Raw genomic sequence first — 10,247 nt, 5'->3', positions numbered from 1 at the left:
GAAGTTCGGATATGTCATATTCATCCTCTATATTTGTATCGATTATCATCTTATTTTAATTTTTGTTATAACATGTGATTTCAATTTCCAGTGTACTCTTTGTTAGCACATGGTCTTCATTCCCTAATAGTTTGTGTGTATGCAACTCAAAAGTTGCATTTAATATGTGATAATTAGCATAATAATCACTGCTTTTACAGTTTACGGAAATGAACTTTTGAAACTGTACTCAAAATCTGAGATATAGGTATTCTCTCGTGAGTATATGTTAACGTACACGCTGGGGATACGCTCGTAGTGAGCAGACATGTTAATGAAGGTGATTTTTAGGTGAATAAGCGAATAATTCAAGATTTGTTTCAGCATTTGTTAATACGACTGGTTCTCCGTGTCTGTATAAGCATTTCAACTGGAGCGTTTTTTTTTGTTTTTTTTTTAAGTTAACCCTTCATTTTTCCATCTTTTCGCTGTACATTTTGCTGTCCACGCTAATAATGTTGTCTGAAAAACTTCAATGTTTTACTTTATTTGAATAACGTAGCCCATAGTGAATCAACTCATCTTCAACCTAACAGTAAAGTAATTTTTAAGTGTTGACTTTCTGTGCCCATCACTGAATCGATATTTGGAGAAAAAAAAGTCGTGATGAGCACAGCTTTAGCGGGAAGTAGAAGCACAAGCTCGAAATTTGAATTGAGAGATTTTAAATATTTGGCCTTCGATTTGACCTTGATGTGAGAAATCGGGACCAGCAACAATCCATTTATTTGATAGGCTAATATCTAGATTTTCTTTATATATATATATATATATATATATATATATATATATATATATATATATATATATATATATATATATATATATATATGTCCGGTTTAACTGATAATTTTAGTGGTTTTCACAAGACTGAAGTAGGTTTCTTTTCGCAACCTGTATGTATTAATGCAAAGTGGAAGCTTTCAATATGAGTGGAAAAATTAACATATGCTTGTGATCATGGCTATCGCTCGAGCCGAATTATTAACTAAATAAACCTTAGAGAGCTACGGGGACAAGAGTGAGTACAACATTAAAACACGTTCAGAAAGGTTTAGGTGGGGGGTGTGTATGTCAGACAATATATATGTGCATAGTTATTGTCGGTAGATTTATTAAATTAATAAATCTCTTATTTATTACAGATGTCACTCACACACACACACATATTATATATATATGGGGGGTAGGGCATTTATTGTCTCATTATGTCCTTTGGCCTAATTTTATCTCCCCCCAATATAGATTATTTAATTCACACACTGCAAGGAGGGGCTATAGGGGCTCTAGCCCAGCCTTGACGCTCAGGTATACACTGGATAAAATGGGGTTCAATTCTGATTTACACTGGATAAAGCTACAAACTACGATTTAGTCCCTTTCTTTATCATATCCTGGATCCGCCACTGATAGAGCACCCTTTTCAACAGTACCACTCATTTGTCTGTATTATACACCAAAAACTAAAAAATCCAGGAAAACCGGGAGATTTTTCGATTTTTTCGAAATTATTGCGTCCTTCTGGCCCGGGCTTGGGTTCAGGTAGGGATATGTTTTTTTTTTTCTTTTTTTTTTTAAATGTAGTTATGTAGACAATACGTGTGCAATATTTCAATCCTGTATCTTGAAAATTAAGGTCGGGAAAAAATTTTGCAATATATATATATATATATATAAAATATACTGTTCCATAATTCATGCAATTTTCTACAGCACTGGGAGAATATGAAGTTTTCACACTATTAATGTAAAATTTGGCACTCTTATTGAGAAATATCTTAATTTTTTGAATTTCTAAAGGAAATAAGAGAAAATTTCTGTTTAGCCCCCCTTTTGGGGGTGTAAACACAAAAGTTCATTTTCCTTATGGGAGATTCAATGTTAAATTTTGGAAGCAGTTTTCTCCAATAATTATTCGTAAAGATTTTGGGGCAAATGAATTGTATTTGTTACAAAATGCAAAAACACTCATTAACAAAGCTAATAAAGCTGTCTCAAACATTATTTTGGGAAGGCCTCTCTTTTGGGGGCAAGGGCGTAAAAAGGTGGTGGGTGATGTGTTACCAAAATCCCAAAATTTATTTTCGGTGTGCCAGTAAGCGTCAGGTTAATCACGAATGACACAGAATTAAAGCTCCAATGCTCCTTGCATGTGCCAGGGACTTATATGGGGCTATAGCCCCCTCTCAAAAATATAAAAAAAACTCCATAAATATCCTTAGTAGGGACATACGACAAGAAGGTATTTTTTGTTAATTGATGTGAAATTTGGCGTCATTGTAGCAAAAGAGTATGCGTTTTTCAAATCTGGAATGATATTTTGGTAACGCACCGTCTTAGGGGGGCACAGGGGGTGAATCAACAGATGATGGATCTTTATAACAATTCAAAAGTTTGTTCCGGAAATGCCGGTAAGCGTCAGATTATTCACAAATGTCACAGAATTAATATTCCAATGCTCCTTACATGTGCCAGTGACTTATATGGGGCTATAGCCCCCTTTTAAAAATAAAAAATCACCATAAATATCCTTAGTAGGGACATACGAGAAGAAGGTATTTCTTTGTTAACTAATGAAAAATTTGGCGGCATTGTAGCAAACAAAGTATGCGTTTATGAAATCTGGAATGTTATTTTGATAACGCACCATCTTAGGGGCAGAGGGGGCGAAGCATAATTTGGTGGATCTTTATAAAAATTTCAAATTTTATTTTGCAAATTTCAGGAAGCGTTAGATTAATCACAAATGATACAAAATTAATATTCCGATGTTTTTTGCATGTACCAGTGACTGATATTGGGCTACAGCCACCCTTTCAAAATTCATGTAATTTACGATAAATATTCTTCGCAGGGACGTACGGGAAGAAGGTAAATATGCTTTACAATTAATGTGGAATTTGTCATTATTGTAGAAGAATGTTTTGATTTTTTTTTTTTTTAATCTTGAAACTAGTGTAAATGAATATCGTCTGTCAGTGTACCAGATTGAGGATATAACTTTGTTGTTTTGGCATCACCGGAATATAATCAAAGATTTTTGTGTTTTTATAAAACAAATTGGACTCTTTTTATAGCATAAAAAAACACATACAAGTTACCTGTATATTTTCTGCCCACTTAAGCAAACCAACTCGAACACAAAATGACAATGGAAAATGCCGCGGGTATCACGAACGAAAAAATCTTAATGAGAAGTAATATTTTAAAAGTTAAAAGTGTAATAGGTGACCTTTAAGTTTCAATAATGTTTTCTTTATTCATAAAAAAAAGCGTATATTTTCCCTACTTCTTCCACAATAACTGTATGATCCCACTTTCCACGCAGTAGCTTACTCGTATACTGCACTTGTAAGCACGTCAGGAAATCGTATACTACGGACACATGGTTCTTATAACCGTGTTTCTCTTTTCAATTTTTGGCTTTACCATTTCAAGTAATTCTTCAAATAATTTATCCGGCATTCTAAAATAGTTCGTGTACATTATACTGTCTTCAGTCCTGATTACCTGTACGAGGTTAGCATGAATCCCATGTCCGTATCGTCTTCTAATCCAATCTTTTACCCAGACTTTTCGATTTCTTTTCTTTTTTAAACATAAATACAATGATACCATTGCTACGGACGTGATAAAGCTAAAAGTTGCACCATCGCTGTCTTCCATTCCAAGGTCTTTATCTCACTACGGCGGGAACAAATTAGCGAGAAACAGGAATTGTCCTTTTCTGACTGACACGGTGCTCACACACACACACACACACACACACACAAACAGCGTGGTCATCTTTTGTTTGTCTAGGAGACACTCAAAGTTTCTGAAGTAGTTCGCATAATCTCCGAAAGATGTCAGGCCCTATTGACCATGTGCTAGAGATATCTACGGAAAATATCGCTGTGTGTAAATAGAAAATATCTCACCTGCATATGATAAAAAAATCTCTACCCTTGATGATTTATCATAACGTCTAAAAAGGGCCTTAGCCTAATCGGCATAACCACGGGAGGTAAAAACTGAAAGAAATTTTCTCTGAGGATTAGAATTTAGTTTTTAAACTGTTTCAAAACTATTGTATCCAGAAGGGTCGTTTGGAGAGGTGTACCGCCCCTTGGGCGATATAGCCTCGAACGGAGTTTTAAATCGAAACAGAATAATGTAGTATTATATATAGACCCTAATGGGAGCGTTCTTCGGGATATTATGGGAATGTCGCCCCTGGATCCACCATTATCTAAGCACAACTGTTATAAATTGCGGCACAATCAACATAATCTGAAAGGTTTAACTTAACAGCAATTTGAAGAGGGAAAATCTTTTGGATGCTCTATGAAAGGACAGGAAATAGTATTGGGTAGAAATAATAATTATATATAATTTCTAGACCAGCGAGAAGGGCTGAATTACAGTAGGTAATACAGTTGAAAACCTAGTATTGTCTTTGAAACAGGCAGGGAGTTATAAGGCAGTATCCCTCAGGATTTTCTACGTAAGTTATACTGAAAATATGTTTGCAAGTTTCTAAAATCTGAAATTATGATCTACAGATCAAGTTACTCCTCGCCCCCCAAGCACCACCATCATATCAAGTGTTTACAATACCCTTTTTAAGTTTGCTACTGGTTATGGTTCTGCTTTAAAAGAAATGAAAGTAAAATTGATTTTTTAAAAAATAATAAATAAATAAACTTAATTACTAAACTGTTTTCATAGTGTGACCAGTTAAGGAAAGTTATTTCTTTTCAGATTTTATGGAATAAATGATAGAAAGAAATGAAATACGATGTCTTTTATATTATGGTTATTATTATTATTATTATTATTATTATTATTATTATTATTATTATTATTATTATTATTATTATTATTATTATTATTATTATTATTATTATTATTATTATTAAGTTGGAGCTGAAGGGGTGTAACTAATGCGGTAAGCTGTAGCTGTTGATATTCTGCTCCCAGCTGTTGATATGCTTTGAGTTTAAAATCTTGTAGTATAGCAATCTTACATAGCTTGAGGAAGGAACGTTTATTTCAGTATAACAAGGAAAGTATTCTGGGACTAGTCGACCAATGAAATAAGTTTATATGGGCGGATATGTGTAGGCAATAAAGGCTTCTGGTGAACATGGACAAAGATATTTTAAACTAGTTTTGGACTTGTATAGTTTTCAAAGGCGTCGATAAAAAGGTTCATTATTTTGTTCTAGAAATATGGTGCAGATTCCCTGACGACCAGTTTAATGTCACAGCCCAAAAGGTCAACGAACGATTAAACATGGTAGATATACTGTTGAAAGTACGTAGGTAACAAAAGTGACCGATGATTTGTGGGATCGTTTTATATTTGGTGACAAAAGGCTTATGTCTGGCAAGGGCTATCAAATGAGCGTAAAACGAACACAAAGGAAACACTTCTGCGAACTTTAAATTAAGGTATTGACCCTTGAAAGTAGAAGGTAACGCCCTGCTTGAAAATTCATATTGCCATTTAAAAAAATAATTGTTTTTGGACAAGATTTTATTGGACACGTCCTTCCTCGTGCTGTTCTAGACACATATCCGTGTATATTTCTTGTTGACTATGTTATCGAGTTGTCCAAAGCAGCAAAGGAGAATCAAATTCGTTATTGGCAGTCACTCTTTTGTGGAAAATGAAAACGTGAACATAAATTAGGAACATTTGGTCCAATGACATCCACTACTAGAATTCGAAATGGTCTCCCATAAAATTGACTTTTAGAAATTCTTATGAATAAAATACTGTACAGCGTAACAAAACTATGCCGTGACATGATTATGTCTTGTTATCAAAATTATTAGCATCTCAAACAACATATCATATTTCTTTTTGAGTTATGATTATCATACGTTATATTCTTCAATAGATATATTTAGAAATATTTTGGTATACTGGCTGGCAACAATTAAAGAGCGTGCATTTTAGTACAAATATCCTTACTAAGATGTGCAAATTACTTAACGAACAAATTGCCTATGGATGGATTCATAACCTCCCATAGAGGAGGAGTTTGAAATAGCATTTTTGTTTTTTGCAAATAACTTGGTCAAGTTTTGATGTCAAATAACTATAATACTTTCGTATAGGCTTACGACGAATTTATAATTATCTGTAATATTATTAATTTATAAAATTGAAGTTCTGAAAATTTTAAGGAAACAAATAGGTTGCATACTTAAAATGTTAAGGACAGATAAAACGGTGGGTTCTGGAATAGTAGTTTCTATTACAGGGTAGTATTCGTGTCACTGTTAGGAATATTTGTGTCACAGTTAGGAGTATCAATGTCACCGTTATAACGTACGTTATATATCGTTATATACCGTTATATATCGTCTATTTCGTACAAATTTGAGATTTTTCACTTCTGTCCTTCCTGACATATTTGATGGTGTAAATACATGATTTTCGAATCTTTGCAATGTTTAAAAATTTCCAAAAAATCAAATATATAGTTCTCAGATCTGAAACTTGTTATTAACATTGTCTATTATCTAGTCTCTATGTAGATCAAAAATTGAAGGAGAGTCTCAATTATTTCATTTCAAAATGTACATTCCAAAAATTGCAATTTCTAAGTTTCCAACCTCAGTGTTCAGAGCTTCTTTTCTCGATGTTCTTAAGCACTTCTCAATGTGTACAGAACACAAAATATTGTCCATTCCATTATCTTTCATATGCTTTTTATAGTTTGAAATCATTTAAAACCTAAAAAGGTGCAGCGCTTAACGGAATGCACTAAGAAGTTCAAAATACGCTTAGGCGTCTATACAAAATGGCTGCTACGACTAAACCCTCGCGGCTAAAAATAAATGAATATCCGTTTTCAACTCCCTGAATGTGGCACAAACTTGGGTAAAAAATTAGTAAAAAACTAAACTTTGTCAGCAACCATCATTGGTCGATTTCATTTGGATTGCCCTATACACAGAACATAAATAAATAAACGATATTTTTAGTAGAAAAACCCAAGACATACATTTTACCACCATAGAACCGAGTTTTTCTCGAAATTATGCACGGGAATTTAACCACAAACACGTCATTTTGTTCAATTAAATGTAATCTATGGACTGGTACAGTCAGCAACAAAAGTTCGTTCCGTTTGGTAACATTTATTTTGGGAATAACGGTGGTATGAAAGGACCGTATGTTTGTAGTTAATCTGGAACGTACAGAAAATTACATTCTTTTTAATTTACTGAAAACTGTACTCAAATTGTCCTTCCATTATGAAGTTATTTACGAAACTAATTTCATTAAACGGAAAGAAGTTTTGTCGCTGATTGTACACGTATCAACTTGGGCATTATTTTAGTTAAACAAAAAATTAAATTTTAAGAGCTAATGATTTTTACAGAGGTAGTTGGTGAATACTTCAAATCATATGCCTGTTGCCAAGCTGCCTCCATAAAAATTGTTGCATGAGTTTCTTACGATCCTGAAACGTGGATTTTTGGATAGCGCACATTACTAAGCGAAGTCTTAACTCGACTACGGTAAGTCCCATAGTTTTGTAGCTATGAACCTTTAAAGTTCATTTTCTTCATGTTTTCGGCAGCCTAGAACTCCGAAAGGAAGCATTTGTGCACTCAAGTTGGTCTTTACTTTTTGTCTTATCTTGGAGTCAGAAATCACCTCCCAAATGTTGTCAGTGTTGTTTTGAAAGCTAAGGAGGTTGATAACGGAAGATTCCTTTCACTGGAAGATAAAGCTAAGGAGGTTCCTTTCACTGATAACGGAAGATGGTAAAACATGGATATTTAGATAGAACACATACTAGTTCATGTGTAATTCCTTAAACCACTTGGGATAGGTCCTATAGTTTCTAAGTTAGGGAATTTTGAAAAGTGATTTTTCGAATTTTCAATGGATCATAACTCTGAAAGGAGACGTTTTTCGGTCCATGTTTATTAGAACTTTTTTCTTTCATTTCGTATAAGGAATCGCCTCCCAAAGTTTTTCGGTGGATTTACCTACCACCCTGTATGTGAGAGCGAAATAGTATAGATGAAATGTAAGATCAAGTTTTTATGCTGCCTTTCCCTATTAAACAACTGTAGTTTAATTGAAAATGTGTACAAATGTATGTTAGGAAGATTTTTGGAGGTCCAGGTTCACAACGTGGGTGCGCCCGTGGTGACAACGCCAGAGGAAGTAAGGAAGCGAGCGTCGTATTGGCGGGTAGCACGTTGCAGATAGATTTTACTGTAATATAGGTTAAGTAGGCCTAATACAAAAATATCTTGTTTGCTATTTAACCCCCAAACAACATGCCCGTTCTATGCACAAGAAAAATAACGTTAATGAAAAAGAATTCAAAAATCTGAAAACTATGCAACCTGGAAGACATAACAATAGTTGGATTGCCTACATCACAAGTATGTATTATTGTTCACTGTATGTATACATATTTTAAATTTTTACCCCCGCCCCTAATTTCTCTTCGAGTAGAAAATCGAAAACAAGGGCTTCGATCGGGATTAGATCTTGTTAAGATCTATATATGTCTGAAATTTGGTGCTTGTAGATGACTCATTTTTATTTAAAAAATGTGAAACAGACACACAAACATTCTTTTATAAACTAATATAAGACAAGGTTTCTCAACCTGGGGGTCGCAACCCCTAGGAAAGCCGCGAGAGAGTTTATGGGGGTCGCGAAGATAAACGGAAGAGATAAATATAATTAGACTCTAATAGCGGAAAATATTTTTAAATAGCCCTATTATTTTAAATTTTGTTCTGATAGGAATATTTTAATTTTTATACACACTGTTAAGAAGAACAAGAAATTGGTCTACCAAACATTTTCGACAGGTGCAAAGTTGTTTATAAATCAATTTTAATGAAGGAGGTACGATATGAAACTAATGAGAACTGTATAATGAAATACCTGAAAAATACAAGTACAACAAAACCTGCATATTGAAATTCAATTAAAATTGAAAGCTAATGAGATTTCACTAGTGCGGGAATGTCCGATTTAATCTTCGTGACGCACATTATTAAGTCATTTAAAATACTTAATAACTTTTTAAACAACTATCCGAGTTTTTATTAACCAAAATTAGAAATCACTTTATTTTTTTATCATATGACCCAAAATTCAGGGAGTTAAGAAGTTTCAAAATTTTCAAACGTCCTCCATTTTGAAACAGTATGACGGATCGGATTCGATATTTGTAATATGAATGAACTGACGAAATTTGGTTTTAATCCATTCGTTTTTTAGAGAAGTTACTATATACAAGAAATGATTCTACTATTATAGAAACAGATGGATATCGTGAGATCCCCGCAATAAGTATATAAAACATCCCACTCAAGCTTATTACAAACCAGAAGTTATAAGTGGATCGCTGGCAAGAGGATGTAATAAAATGGGGTCGTTATAGAAATTTGGTTGAGAACCACTGGTATAGGAGATATGTGTATAAACCTGAAATGATATGTAATTGGAAGTTTGAAACCCACTTGATGAAATTCTGTGTACGCTACTGTTCATGATCAAGATGATATAAAGAAAGGAAGTTTCCTTGATGGCCTAGTGGATAGCGAGTACGCCTTCGATGCACGAGGTTCCAGATTCGACTCTCGGTGGGAGAACATGAAAAATTTAAACGCACTACAGTGGTTTAGATTCCACCTTTTAAACTGTTAAGTTCACGTCTCATATGACCTCGTTGCTGAAAAGAGACGCAAAATTTCAATAAACAAACATCAAACTAGAAGAGAAAGAAAGAAAAGCTGAATCACATTGGACTGCAACCCTAGAACCATGAAATTTGATTTGATTTTAGTTTAGCGTCCCGTTCAGCAGCGAGGCTATATGAGACATGGACCTACTGATTAACGTGGAATCCGAACCACATGAGCTCCCGCCGGGAATCGAACCCGGGTCTCCAGTAGAACCATGAAAGAAGCTACGACAAGAGTCAAGGACAATCAAGAAGTATGAAGATGCAGTTAGTTATATGAAATTCTTTCGTTAAGTATTTCTTTGGTCTTCACTAAAAATCGCAACGAAGAAGAAAATAATTAAAATTATACATGTAGTTAAGAACTTGTAGCTATTAAGTAATATGTATTAACCCTACTCGGTTTTCAGTTGGAATATGTTCTTGTGAATTTCTTACGTCTCTAGCATTATAATAGCTAACGAAAAATAAACTATTTGTCATAGA

Source organism: Thermobia domestica, chromosome 12 (assembly GCF_964235325.1).
Source record: "Thermobia domestica chromosome 12, izTheDome1.hap1.1, whole genome shotgun sequence".
NCBI lineage: Eukaryota > Metazoa > Arthropoda > Insecta > Zygentoma > Lepismatidae > Thermobia > Thermobia domestica.
This window is presented reverse-complemented; position numbering follows the sequence as displayed.